Source organism: Tamandua tetradactyla, chromosome 24 (assembly GCF_023851605.1).
Source record: "Tamandua tetradactyla isolate mTamTet1 chromosome 24, mTamTet1.pri, whole genome shotgun sequence".
Lineage (NCBI taxonomy): Eukaryota > Metazoa > Chordata > Mammalia > Pilosa > Myrmecophagidae > Tamandua > Tamandua tetradactyla.
In genome coordinates this window covers 621,333-633,923 of record NC_135350.1, presented here as the reverse complement: position 1 = coordinate 633,923, position 12,591 = coordinate 621,333, and the positions used below count along the sequence as shown (strand labels likewise).

Here is a 12,591-nt window from a genome sequence, read left to right as displayed (position 1 = left end):
GTAATTTTATGAAAGTTGTGTTTCTTAGTTTTCTTTGCTTCTCCAGTTTAGGAAATACATTTCTTTTAATTATAATTGTTTTTATAATTAATTCCCAGGAGAACATTGGTTCACTAGATGTCTTCAGGGAAGCAGCAATGATGAATTCATACTTCACCTTGTTTCTAAGTACCAATGATTTTCAATGTGAGGACAGAAACTTCAGGGTTTTGGGTGCTTTTGCTACAAGGCAAGAGAAGAAAGTAACTTATTCCCGGCTAAGCCTTTTATAAACTGTTCAATAGACAAAGCTGTATCCTCCACTCCTTTATTTCAAACATTCTGAGAATGTCAGAAGAAAGAACTAATCTGTAGAATGGATTCTAAACGTGGACAATCACCCAAACATGCAGCTATGAATAAGTCTCTGAAACCATATACTTGAGAGCATCCCCCCAAATTCTGCAATTCAGCATGTAAGTAGAGAGCTTACGATACTCTTACTTTACACCTTTTCCTCTCATTCTCCCTATGTAGTGATTTCCTCTTGTTCATTGCCCTCCTCCTTTCACTTAGGTCCAGCCTTAAGAAAATTTTTGGAGTTGACTGTTTCTTTACTCCCCTCCTTTGTGCATTTAGACTCTGCTTTTCCTTTAACTGCCATGCACCCTGCTAGTGCCCAGAAGATACTCATAAGTTGCTCACATTAAAACCACCATTTATCAGATGACAAGAAAATGTCTTTCTAGTATTAACACTTATTTCATAATTACATTTACCTTTTTAACCAAATCTATCATTTCCTTTCTGCAGCATGATTATAGGAAAACAACCTGATTATACTACTTCACAGTTTTTCGCTTACGGACACTTTCAGGTTATAAATTCATTAAAATAATGAACTGTGTGAAAGGATTCTGAAAGGTTATTGAAACAATCACAGTACAAAACTGAAACTCTGATCCAACATTATTTCTCCTCCCTCTATCATTAAATGCATACTATGCATGTCAGAAATTCATGCGTGTTCCTGCTAACTTTTGTCATTATAAAATAAATATATGACAATAACAGTGAGTGAAATAACAGCAAAATTAGTATTTTGGGTGAGAAAGAACAGGAAAATCTAAATCCAAAAGTTCGAAGTCTTGTCTCACTTCTACCATTATCCTCTATAATATACTCAAATTTTAAATAACATTTCTAACATTTAACTAATGGTGACTAATATTTTCTTAATAACTACCTCATACAACATCTATAAAAAATGTAGCAATAAAAATACCTGGTCATCTAAATCCAGCTTTTCTAATGCCTGCCAATATCACACATTGTTGCCTTGTAATTTGGGATTTGAAAGCATGTCCTGTCCTAAACCTGTGTTCTTTCCTTCAAATAGTCTCATGGTGCAATGGTAAAATAAAGATGTTTATCTTTTCTCTTACACTGAAAATAACTGTGAAAATTGTATTCTCACTGAGGGAGGTTTCTTTGGGAGATGACATGAGGCTGATTTCATATTGTTTAGCTGCTGATTTGATGATGCGGAGATTAGAGTCAGTGGGTGGAGGGTACTGAGCTGTAAGGAAAATGCTTATTATGTGACCATGTTCATTTATTTTATAAATATTTTGTTTCTCAATGAAAACAAAATACCCTAAGGTACATCATTGTGCATAATAATATATGATTATATTTATTGTAACTCTTCACATTATATAAAAATCTTTATATTGGAATGAATTAAAGCTACTGTAACAGATCTATCCAAAGGCATCCTATATGACTGTGTTCTACATAGCTTGGGAATGGCTTGGAAGGATGTTAGATTCCCTAAACTTAGGAGAAGCTCACAAGTTTATGCAAATTCAGTTGCACAACCTAACTGTGGCAGATATTCTGCTATTAGTCTTGAATCTCACACTGGAGTTTGTACAGTGTTTTCACAGGAGACTATATACAGGAGAAATGATCATTTCTCCGTGAAAACAAAATTAGTCAGTTGACATCGGTGGGGTATTTCCAAAGTTAAGATGCAAAAGCCAAATGCAAAAGCCACCATAAACCTCTCTTTCCATTTTGCCAGGCTGACTGGTAATAGTACGGATCACAGAAACAAGACCAGAGTTACCAAGTTCATCCTTCTAGGATTTCAGAATGAGAAAGAAATAGAATTTCTCCTCTTCTCTGTGTTCCTGCTCATGTACATGATATCTCTGATTGGCAATACCATGATTATCCTTCTCGTTTGTTGGGACTACCATCTGCACTCACCCATGTATTTCTTTGCAGCCCGTCTTTCCTCCCTGGAGGTCACCATCACCTCCACAGTGGTGCCTGGGATGCTGGCCAACACTTTCTCACTCACGAAGTCAATATCCTTTGAGAGCTGCCTCACACAGTCTTTCTTTTACTTCCTCCTGGGATCCACAGAATTCTTCACCCTTGCTGTCATGTCCTTTGACCAATATGTTGCCATTTGCAACCCACTGAGATATGCCATCTTCATGAACAACAGACCTGTATAATACTGTTGCTGGGATCCTATGTGGGTGCATTTGTGTCAATTTTGCCATTGTCCATTTTAACTGCACCTCTACCCTTTTGTGGGGTAATGTAATCAATCACTTCTTCTGCGACAGTGCCCCAGTGCTAAAGCTGGTCTGTGCAGATACCTCACTGGCAGAACTGGCAGACTTCATCTCTTCTGCTGTGCTGCTCTTGGGTTCCTTGCTGCTGACAGGAGTGTCTTACACCCACATTGTCGTTACTGTCTTTAGAATTCCCTCTCTCCAGGGGTGGCAGAAGTCTCTCTCCACTTGTGTTTCCCACCTCATAGTGGTTACACTTTATTACGGGAGCTCCATTTTCATGTATGTTCGACCAAAAAAGGGCAATGTAATGGATGTTAACAAATTTGCAACAGTACTGAACACCATTATAACACCAATGCTGAACCCTTTTATTTACAGCCTCCGTAATGAGACAGTCAAAGAATCCATGTGAAAGGCCATCAGTAAGTATGTAACTATGTGAGCTAATTTAAGGTCTTAAAAATGAACTTCATATATATATATAAATTACTTCTCCTGTCTGGTCACAAAATTACTTTTATTATGCAACTCCTTAAAGTTTACTATTCAAGAAGAGAGAAATTTAGGAGAACGTATATTCTAAGTCAGTACTTCCTAATCTTCCTCTAATGTTCATTTTTTTATTAATTAAAAAAAATTAGCTAACACAACATTTAGAAATCATTCCATTCTACATATGCAATCAGTAATTCTTAATATCATCACATAGATGTATGATCATCATTTCTTAGTACATATGCATCGATTTAGAAAAAGAAATAGCAAGACAACAGAAAAAGAAATAAAATGATAATATAGAGAAAAAATAAAAATAAAAAATACAAAAATATATAAGAAAAAAACTATAGCTCAGATGCAGCTTCATTCAGTGTTTTAACATAATTACATTACAATTAGGTAGTATTGTGCTGTCCATTTTTTTTTTTAGAAATCATACCATTCTACATATGTAATCAGTAATTCTTAACATCATCACATAGATGCATGATCATCATTTCTTAGCACATTTGCATCAGTTTAGAAGAACTAGCAATACAACCGAAAAAGATATAGAATGTTAATATAGAGAAAAAAAATAAAAGTAATAATAGTAAGAACAAAACAAAACAAAACAAAACAAAACAAAAACCTATAGCTCAGATGCAGCTTCATTCAGTGTTTTAACATGATTACTTTACAATCAGCTATTATTGTGCTGTCCATTTTTGAGTTTTTGTATCTAGTCCTATTGCACAGTCTGTATCCCATCAGCTCCAATTACCCATTATCTTACCCTGTTTCTAACTCCTGCTGAACTCTGTTACCAATGACATATTCCAAGTTTATTCTCGAGTGTCGATTCACATCATTGGGACCATACAGTACTTGTCTTTTAGTTTTTGGCTAGACTCACTCAGCATAATGTTCTCTAGGTCCATCCATGTTATTACATGCTTCATAAGTTTATCCTGCCTTAAAGCTGCATAATATTCCATCGTATGTATATAGCACAGCTTGTTTAGCCACTTGTCTGTTGATGGACATTTTGGCTGTTTCCATCTCTTTGCAATTGTAAATAACGCTGCTATAAACATTGGTGTGCAAATGTCCGTTTGAGTTTTTGCCCTTAATTCCTTTGAGTAGATTCCCAGCAATGGTATTGCTGGGTCGTATGGCAATTCTATATTCAGCTTTTTGAGGAACCGCCAAACTGCCTTCCACAGTGGTTGCACCATTTGACATTCCCACCAACAGTGGATAAGTGTGCCTTTTTCACCGCATCCTCTCCAGCACTTGTCATTTTCTGTTTTGTTGATAATGGCCATTCTGGTGGGTGTGAGATGATATCTCATTGTGGTTTTGATTTGCATTTCTCGAATGGCCAGGGACATTGAGCATCTCTTCATGTGCCTTTTGGCCATTTGTATTTCCTCCTCTGAGAGGTGTCTGTTCAAGTCTTTTTCCCATTTTGTAATTGGGTTGGCTGTCTTTTTGTTGTTGAGATGAACAATCTCATTATAAATTCTGGATACTAGACCTTTATCTGATATGTCGTTTCCAAATATTGATTCCCATTGTGTAGGCTGTCTTTCTACTTTCTTGATGAAGTTCTTTGATGCACAAGAGTGTTTAATTTTGAGGAGTTCCCATTTATTTATTTCCTTCTTCAGTGCTCTTGCTTTAGGTTTAAGGTCCATAAAACCGCCTCCAATTGTAAGATTCATAAGATATCTCCCTACATTTTCCTCTAACTGTTTTATGGTCTTAGACCTAATGTTTAGATCTTTGATCCATTTTGAGTTAACTTTTGTGTAGGGTGTGAGATATGGGTCTTCTTTCATTCTTTTGCATATGGATATCCAGTTCTCTAGGCACCATTTATTGAAGAGACTGTTCTGTCCCAGGTGAGTTGGCTTGACTGCCTTGTCAAAGATCAAATGTCCATAGATGAGAGGGTCTATATCTGAGCACTCTATTCGATTCCATTGGTCGATATATCTATCTTTATGCCAATACCATGCTGTTTTGACCACTGTGGCTTCATAATATGCCTTAAAGTCAGGCAGTGCAAGACCTCCAGCTTCGTTTTTTTTCCTCAAGATGTTTTTAGCAATTTGGGGCACCCTGCCCTTCCAGATAAATTTGCTTATTGGTTTTTCTGTTTCTGAAAAATAAGTTGTTGGGATTTTGATTGGTATTGCATTGAATCTGTAAATCAATTTAGGTAGGATTGACATCTTAACTATATTTAGTCTTCCAATCCATGAACACTGTATGCCCTTCCATCTATTTAGGTCTTCTGTGATTTCTTTTAGCAGTTTTTTGTAGTTTTCTTTGTATAGGTTTTTGTCTCTTTAGTTAAATTTATTCCTAGGTATTTTATTCTTTTAGTTGCAATTGTAAATGGAATTCGTTTCTTGATTTCCCCCTCCACTTGTTCATTGCTAGTGTATAGAAATGCTACAGATTTTTGAATGTTGATCTTGTAACTTGCCACTTTGCTGTACTCATTTATTAGCTCTAGTAGTTTTGTTGTGGATTTTTCTGGGTTTTCGATGTATAGTATCATATCGTCTGCAAACAGTGATAGTTTTACTTCTTCCTTTCCAATTTTGATGCCTTGTATTTCTTTTTCTTGTCTAATTGCTCTGGCTAGAACCTCCAACACAATGTTGAATAATAGTGGTGATAGTGGACATCCTTGTCTTGTTCCTGATCTTAGGGGGAAAGTTTTCAATTTTTCTCCATTGAGGATGATATTAGCTGTGGGTTTTTCATATATTCCCTCTATCATTTTAAGGAAGTTCCCTTGTATTCCTATCCTTTGAAGTGTTTTCAAGAGGAAAGGATGTTGAATCTTGTCAAATGCCTTTTCTGCATCAATTGAGATGATCATGTGATTTTTCTGCTGTGATTTGTTGATATGGTGTATTACATTAATTGATTTTCTTATGTTGAACCATCCTTGCATACCTGGGATGAATCCTACTTGGTCATGATGTATAATTCTTTTAATGTGTTGTTGGATACAATTTGCTAGAATTTTATTGAGGATTTTTGCATCTATATTCAATAGAGAGATTGGCCTGTAGTTTTCTTTTTTTGTAATATCTTTGCCTGGTTTTTGTATGAGGGTGATGTTGGCTTCATAGAATGAATTAGGTAGTTTTCCCTCCACTTCGATTTTTTTGAAGAGTTTGAGGAGAGTTGGTACTAATTCTTTCTGGAATGTTTGATGGAATTCAGATGTGAAGCCGTCTGGTCCTGGACTTTTCTTTTTAGGAAGCTTTTGAATGACTAATTCAATTTCTTGTGATTGGTTTGTTGAGGTCATCTATGTCTTCTTGAGTCAAAGTTGGTTGTTCATGTCTTTCCAGGAACCCGTCCATTTCCTCTAAATTGCTGTATTTATTAACGTAAAGTTGTTCATAGTATCCTGTTATTACCTCCTTTATTTCTGTGAGGTCAGCAGTTATGTCTCCTCTTCCATTTCTGATCTTATTTATTTGTATCCTCTCTCTTCCTCTTCTTGTCAATCTTGCTAAGGGCCCATCAATCTTATTGATTTTCTCATAGAACCAACTTCTGGTCTTATTGATTTTCTCTATTGTTTTCATGTTTTCAATTTCATTTATTTCTGCTCTAATCTTTGTTGTTTCTTTCCTTTTGCTTGCTTTGGGATTAGTTTGCTGTTCTTTCTCCAGTTCTTCCAAGTGGACAGTTAATTCCTGCATTTTTGCCTTTTCTTCTTTTCTGATATAGGCATTTAGGGCAATAAATTTCCCTCTTAGCGCTGCCTTTGCTGCGTCCCATAAGTTTTGATATGTTGTGTTTTCATTTTCATTCGCCTTGAGGTATTTACTAATTTCTCTTGCAATTTCTTCCTAGACCCACTCGTTGTTTAAGAGTGTGTTGTTGAGCCTCCACGTATTTGTGAATTTTCTGGCACTCCGCCTATTATTGATTTCCAACTTCATTCCTTTATGATCTGAGAAAGTGTTGTGTATGATTTCAATCTTTTTAAATTTGTTAAGACTTGCTTTGTGACCCAGCATATGCTCTATCTTTGAGAATGATCCATGAGCAGTTGAGAAAAAGGTGTATCCTGCTGTTGTGGGATGTAATATCCTATAAATGTCTGTTAAGTCTAGCTCATTTATAGTAATATTCAGGTTCTCTATTTCTTTATTGATCCTCTGTCTAGATGTTCTGTCCATTGATGAGAGTGCTGAATTGAAGTCTCCAACTATTATGGTATATGAGTCTATTTCCCTTTTCAGTGTTTGCAGTATATTCCTCATGTATTTTGGGGCATTCTGGTTCAGTGTGTAAATATTTATGATTGTTATGTCTTCTTGTTTAATTGTTCCTTTTATTAGTATATAGTGTCCTTCTTTGTCTCTTTTAACTGTTTTACATTTGAAGTCTAATTTGTTGGATATTAGTATAGCCACTCCTGCTCTTTTCTGGTTGTTATTTGCATGAAATATCTTTTCCCAACCTTTCACTTTCAACCTATGTTTATCTTTGGGTCTAAGATGTGTTTCCTGTAGACAGCATATAGAAGGATCCTGTTTTTTAATCCATTCTGCCAATCTATGTCTTTTGATTGGGGAATTCAGTCCATTGACATTTAGTGTTATTACTGTTTGGATAATATTTTCCTCTACCATTTTGCCTTTTGTATTATATATATCATATCTGATTTTCCTTCTTTCTACACTCTTCTCCATACCTCTCTCTTCTGTCTTTTTGGTTCTGACTCTAGTGCTCCCTTTAGTATTTCTTGCAGAGCTGGTCTCTTGGTCACAAATTCTCTCAGTGACTTTTTGTCTGAGAATGTTTTAATTTCTCCCTCATTTTTGAAGGATAATTTTGCTGGATATAGGAGTCTTGGTTGGCAGTTTTTCTCTTTTAGTAATTTAAATATATCATCCCACTGTCTTCTAGCTTCCATGGTTTCTGCTGAGAAATCTACACATAGTCTTATTGGGTTTCCCTTGTATGTGATGGATTGTTTTTCTCTTGCTGCTTTCAAGATCCTCTCTTTCTCTTTGACCTCTGACATTCTAACTAGTAAGTGTCTTGGAGAACGCCTGTTTGGGTCTAATCTCTTTGGGGTGCGCTGCACTTCTTGGATCTGTAATTTTAGGTCTTTCATAAGAGTTGGGAAATTTTCAGTGATAATTTCTTCCATTAGTTTTTCTCCTCCTTTTCCCTTCTCTTCTCCTTCTGGGACACCCACAACACGTATATTTGTGCAGTTCATATGTCCTTGAGTTCCCTGATACCCTGTTCAAATTTTTCCATTCTTTTCCCGATAGATTCTGTTTCTTTTTGGAATTCAGATGTTCCATCCTCCAAATCACTGATTCTATCTTCTGTCTCTTTAAATCTCTCATTTTAGGTATCCATTGTTTTTTCCATCTTTTCTACTTTATCCTTCACTTCCATAAGTTCTGTTATTTGTTTTTTCAGTTTTTCTATTTCTTCTTTATGTTCAGCCCCTGTCCTCTTCATGTCCTCCCTCAATTTATCGATTTCATTTTTGAAGAGGTTTTCCATTTCTGTTCGTGTATTCAGCATTAGGTGTCTCAGCTCTTGTATCTCATTTGAACTATTGGTTTGTTCCTTTGATTGCGCCATATTCTCAATCTTCTGAGCGTGGACCATTATCTTCTGCTGCTGGCATCTGGGCATTTAATCAGATTTCCCTGTGTGTCGGACCCAACAAGGTTGTAAGATTTTTCTGTGAAATCTCTGGGTTCTGTTTTTCTTATACTGCCCAGTAGGTGGCGCTCGTGGCACACGTTTGTCTCACGTGCTTGGAATGGCTCCTCCCCTGGTCACCGATCTCCATGACCTGGGGATTTCCAATCCAATTCTCTCCGTTGGTTCAGGGGCCGCGCGTGGTGGGGGCGTCAGCCGCTGCGGCTTGAGGGGACCCTGTGGCTGGTCGCCGGCCGCAGCGGGCCCGGGGAATTTGCCACTGGACCAAGAAGTCGCCCGCAGGGGAGGGGCATCGGTCACCGGCCGCCGTGGCCTGGGGAATTCCCCACCGGACCAGGAAGCCGCCCGCGGCGGGGGCCACCGCTGCTTGGATAGCCCTCTGATCCGAGACTCGTAGCCATGGACTCGAAGCTGAGACTCGAAGCCGCCCGCAAAAGAGGGGCGCTGGCCACCTCGGCTTGGGAAACTTGCCTCTCAGAGACTCTCAGCCGGCCCAGGAAGGAGGGAGGGAGTAACTCCGGCCGCCGCAGCTGCCACTGCTCGGGAAATCGCGCGCCGCTCGGGGATCTCACCGCAGCCGAGTCTCACAGTCAGACTAGCCAGTCCAGACTGGGGTACGCTGTGTGTCCATTCCCTGCCGTAGCTCCGGGAGCTGTTCTGCACTGTTTCAGTTCACCTAGTAGTTGCTTTGGAGGAGGAGGAACTAAGATGCACGTACCTTACTAAGCCGCCATCTTGGCCCCCTCCCTCTAATGTTCATTTAACAGAGACTCAGAATATTTTCAGGATTCATATAGATTTCAAAAATACATGCATACCTTCCTATACATATACACACAAACAAATACATGCATTATTCTCAATTTTCCTTTGCCTACAGTGTTTTGTTTTTTTTTGTTTTTTTTTGCACGGGCAGGCACCAGGAATCAAACCTGTGTCTCTAGCATGGCAGGCAAGAACTCTGCTTGCTGAGCTACCATGGCCCACTTGCCTACAGTCTTTTTAAGACCAAACTCTTGTACAACATAGTGATCTAAATTCAAACAAAGCCACCACTGTGCAGCTCTGCTTAAGGTATATTCTCACCCTTATTTCAAAATTTTTCTTATTTTTTTCTTTTTTAATATTAAATATTTTTTAATTTAGATACATATAAATTATCTTCAAATGATTATTAAACACATTTCACTTCATATTTGAAATATTACATGTGAAATTATTTATTCTATTTATTATTTATTTATAAATTGAATTTGTATGCTGATCTCACAAGGCTTCATGTCACTTACAGTCTGTAGCTTTCATGCTCCTACATCTATGCAACAAAAGCAAGGGGCATATCTGCCTTGCACGATGAAAGTCATCAGAACTTAAAACCTTCAGCTAATCATGCAAAGGGGATAGGGAGCAGGAGTAATGATTTACATATTTTCTTTCCAGGACTACTGGAAATTATATTGGGTATTGAACTTCTGATACAATGTTTACACAAATAATTTTATTAAAGACAAATAACAATGAACCGGGAATTTCATCATGACTTAGGGTGCACTACATTTTCAGCATTTGAATGAACAATTCTTATTAGATTTTCATTATCTCAATTAGATGTAAGTGATAAAATCAGTACAAGGATTTACTAAGCTGAAAATAAGGAAAATTCATACATATTACTACTAATTGTATTTCAAATTAGCCAAATGTCTTTTGTAAGGAATATGTAATTTCAAAAGAATACTGTTGGGAAGAAGGTTATTGAAATACAAAAACTTAAAGATGTTCTCATCATATACTGCACCTGTCTGACCTCAGGGGACTGCCAATGTTCAAAAAAATGTATCAACCTCTGCTTATAGAAACCAACATAAAATACAATACTGCAATGAATTGTATTTGGTTTTCCAGTTATTCACAGCCTCTTTCAAAACAATTTTTTCTGGGACCTAGTTATGAATTCACGGTGTATCTTCTTTTTTTTTTTTTCAACATATGTTACCCTATTGCAATTGACTGGTCAGTTTGATTTCCCAGAGACATAAAATTGCATAAAGACATTAATGGTGATCACTTCATTCAAATTTTAACATCTAATGCCGAATAATTATGTCTCACTTAATTGAATGTGAAACATGTAACACTAGGACAAGATCCTTGTATGATTTATTATTTACACTAAATTTCTGTTTGTTAAAGTACCTGTCAACAAATAAATATTGGAAAATATCAGTCAAATGAATGAATGAACGAACACTAATGATCATTAAATACTTGTTTAACAAATAGACTAATGAATGTTATATACATATATATAAACATATAAAAAGAAAAAATTAAAATTAAAAATCATATTTCTTCTGTGAAATACTTCTCACATTTTAACAATTATACTTAATCACCTAAATCTCTAAAATATTGTCTGTAATTGTGCACATATAGATTAATTGCTTGATCAAATGATACTCTGAGGTATTTTCCAAATGTTCAAAAATGGATTTTGATTATATTCATATGCATCACTTATGAATGTGTTTACTGTACAAAAAAATAAAGAAGACAGTAGTCCAGCCTATCAGCTTAGGACAGAGTGAAAAATTTTTTTAAAGTTTACCCTTTTCATTTATAGATATTTCCACTCCCCAGATGCACTCAAGTAAAATATGCCAAGGTAAAGTTATCACTCTAACTGCTTCAAGCTTTAAGATGAGTTCAACAATTTGTCAGTGCGATTACAGAATGTTATGCCTGGAAGGAACATTGGATACATTTTATTCAAAGTTTGTATATAAACACGAGGAAACAAAACAAAAGAAGTTATGGGTTATATATGTATGGTTGTAGAACTAATAAAAGCACAAGTGTATTGGAACTTCATTCACTATTTCCTTATTTTAATATGCAGATTTCATCCTTATTTGCAATATTAATTTGTGGTTGCTAAGTGCACAATAGACAAGAGGGTGGTCTAGGTCCTGTCTTTGGATACATGGGAAAGTGAGTTAACAAAACAACTAACAGCAATAGGTTTCAAAAATGCTCTGTTTTTTGTTTTATAGAAACATTTTTCTTTGCCTGCCGGACTAGTGGAATGCTTCCCAAAATTACCTGGAAATGTCTCTGCTGTACACAGACTCTTGGACTCCTATAAATGTCAGTTCTTTGGCAGGATCACTGGTCTGTCATCTATGTAATGGCCTGTACAAAATTCCTCTGGAACTGGAGGAATAGCCAGAGAGCAGTTCCACAGATACCGTGGAACACTGGAAGATGGAATTAGAAGAGAATCCCGTTTATCACTTGATCTCTGTTTGTTTGCATTCTAACAGGAGCTGTCTTCCATCCATGTGCAGTGAAATTTTATACACAGAGTCCTTGAAATTATGAGTATTCTTCCACTGCCCACTTCCACTATAGTAATTGGTTGAAGAGTTTTTGTAGAAGTATTAGAATAATTAGTACTGCATAAATAAACTGGCTTTCAAAGTCCTTCTTCAAGGAAACATGGTATTCTTCTCAATTTGTAAGACATGGATTAAAGTACAAGTTCAGGCTTGGATGCTGAATCAATGTACTGCTGTTTTTGCATTATTCTTTAACAGTGTATTTGCATTATTCTGACTATCTATGGCCACAGACAGTCAGGAACTCCTGAATCATTCAATCTTTCCTACCAGGAATCCTTGCTGAGTTGTTAAATTCAGAATTATAAGAGATTTCTATTTTCCCATATAATAATAAAACCTCACTTATTCAAACTTTTGCTTTATTTCTTTGTTCATCATGATCTATACTTCCAGAAATATTCTTCCAT

The 12,591-nt window shown here is 36.5% G+C and overlaps 1 long non-coding RNA gene across 2 annotated transcripts; it reads left to right on the top strand.

Annotated features, from left to right (window-relative positions):
- Positions 1 to 343: 343 nt before the first annotated feature.
- LOC143668434 (uncharacterized) lies at positions 344 to 12,271 on the top strand. 2 transcript variants are annotated; one of them, XR_013168440.1, is made up of 4 exons: positions 344 to 455; positions 2,952 to 2,995; positions 11,837 to 11,954; positions 12,107 to 12,271. It is a non-coding gene; the product is annotated as an uncharacterized LOC143668434 (long non-coding RNA). The 2 variants fall into 2 exon arrangements; XR_013168441.1 differs by lacking the exon at positions 2,952 to 2,995 and having other exon boundaries at positions 358 to 455.
- The last annotated feature ends 320 nt before the right edge of the window (positions 12,272 to 12,591 follow it).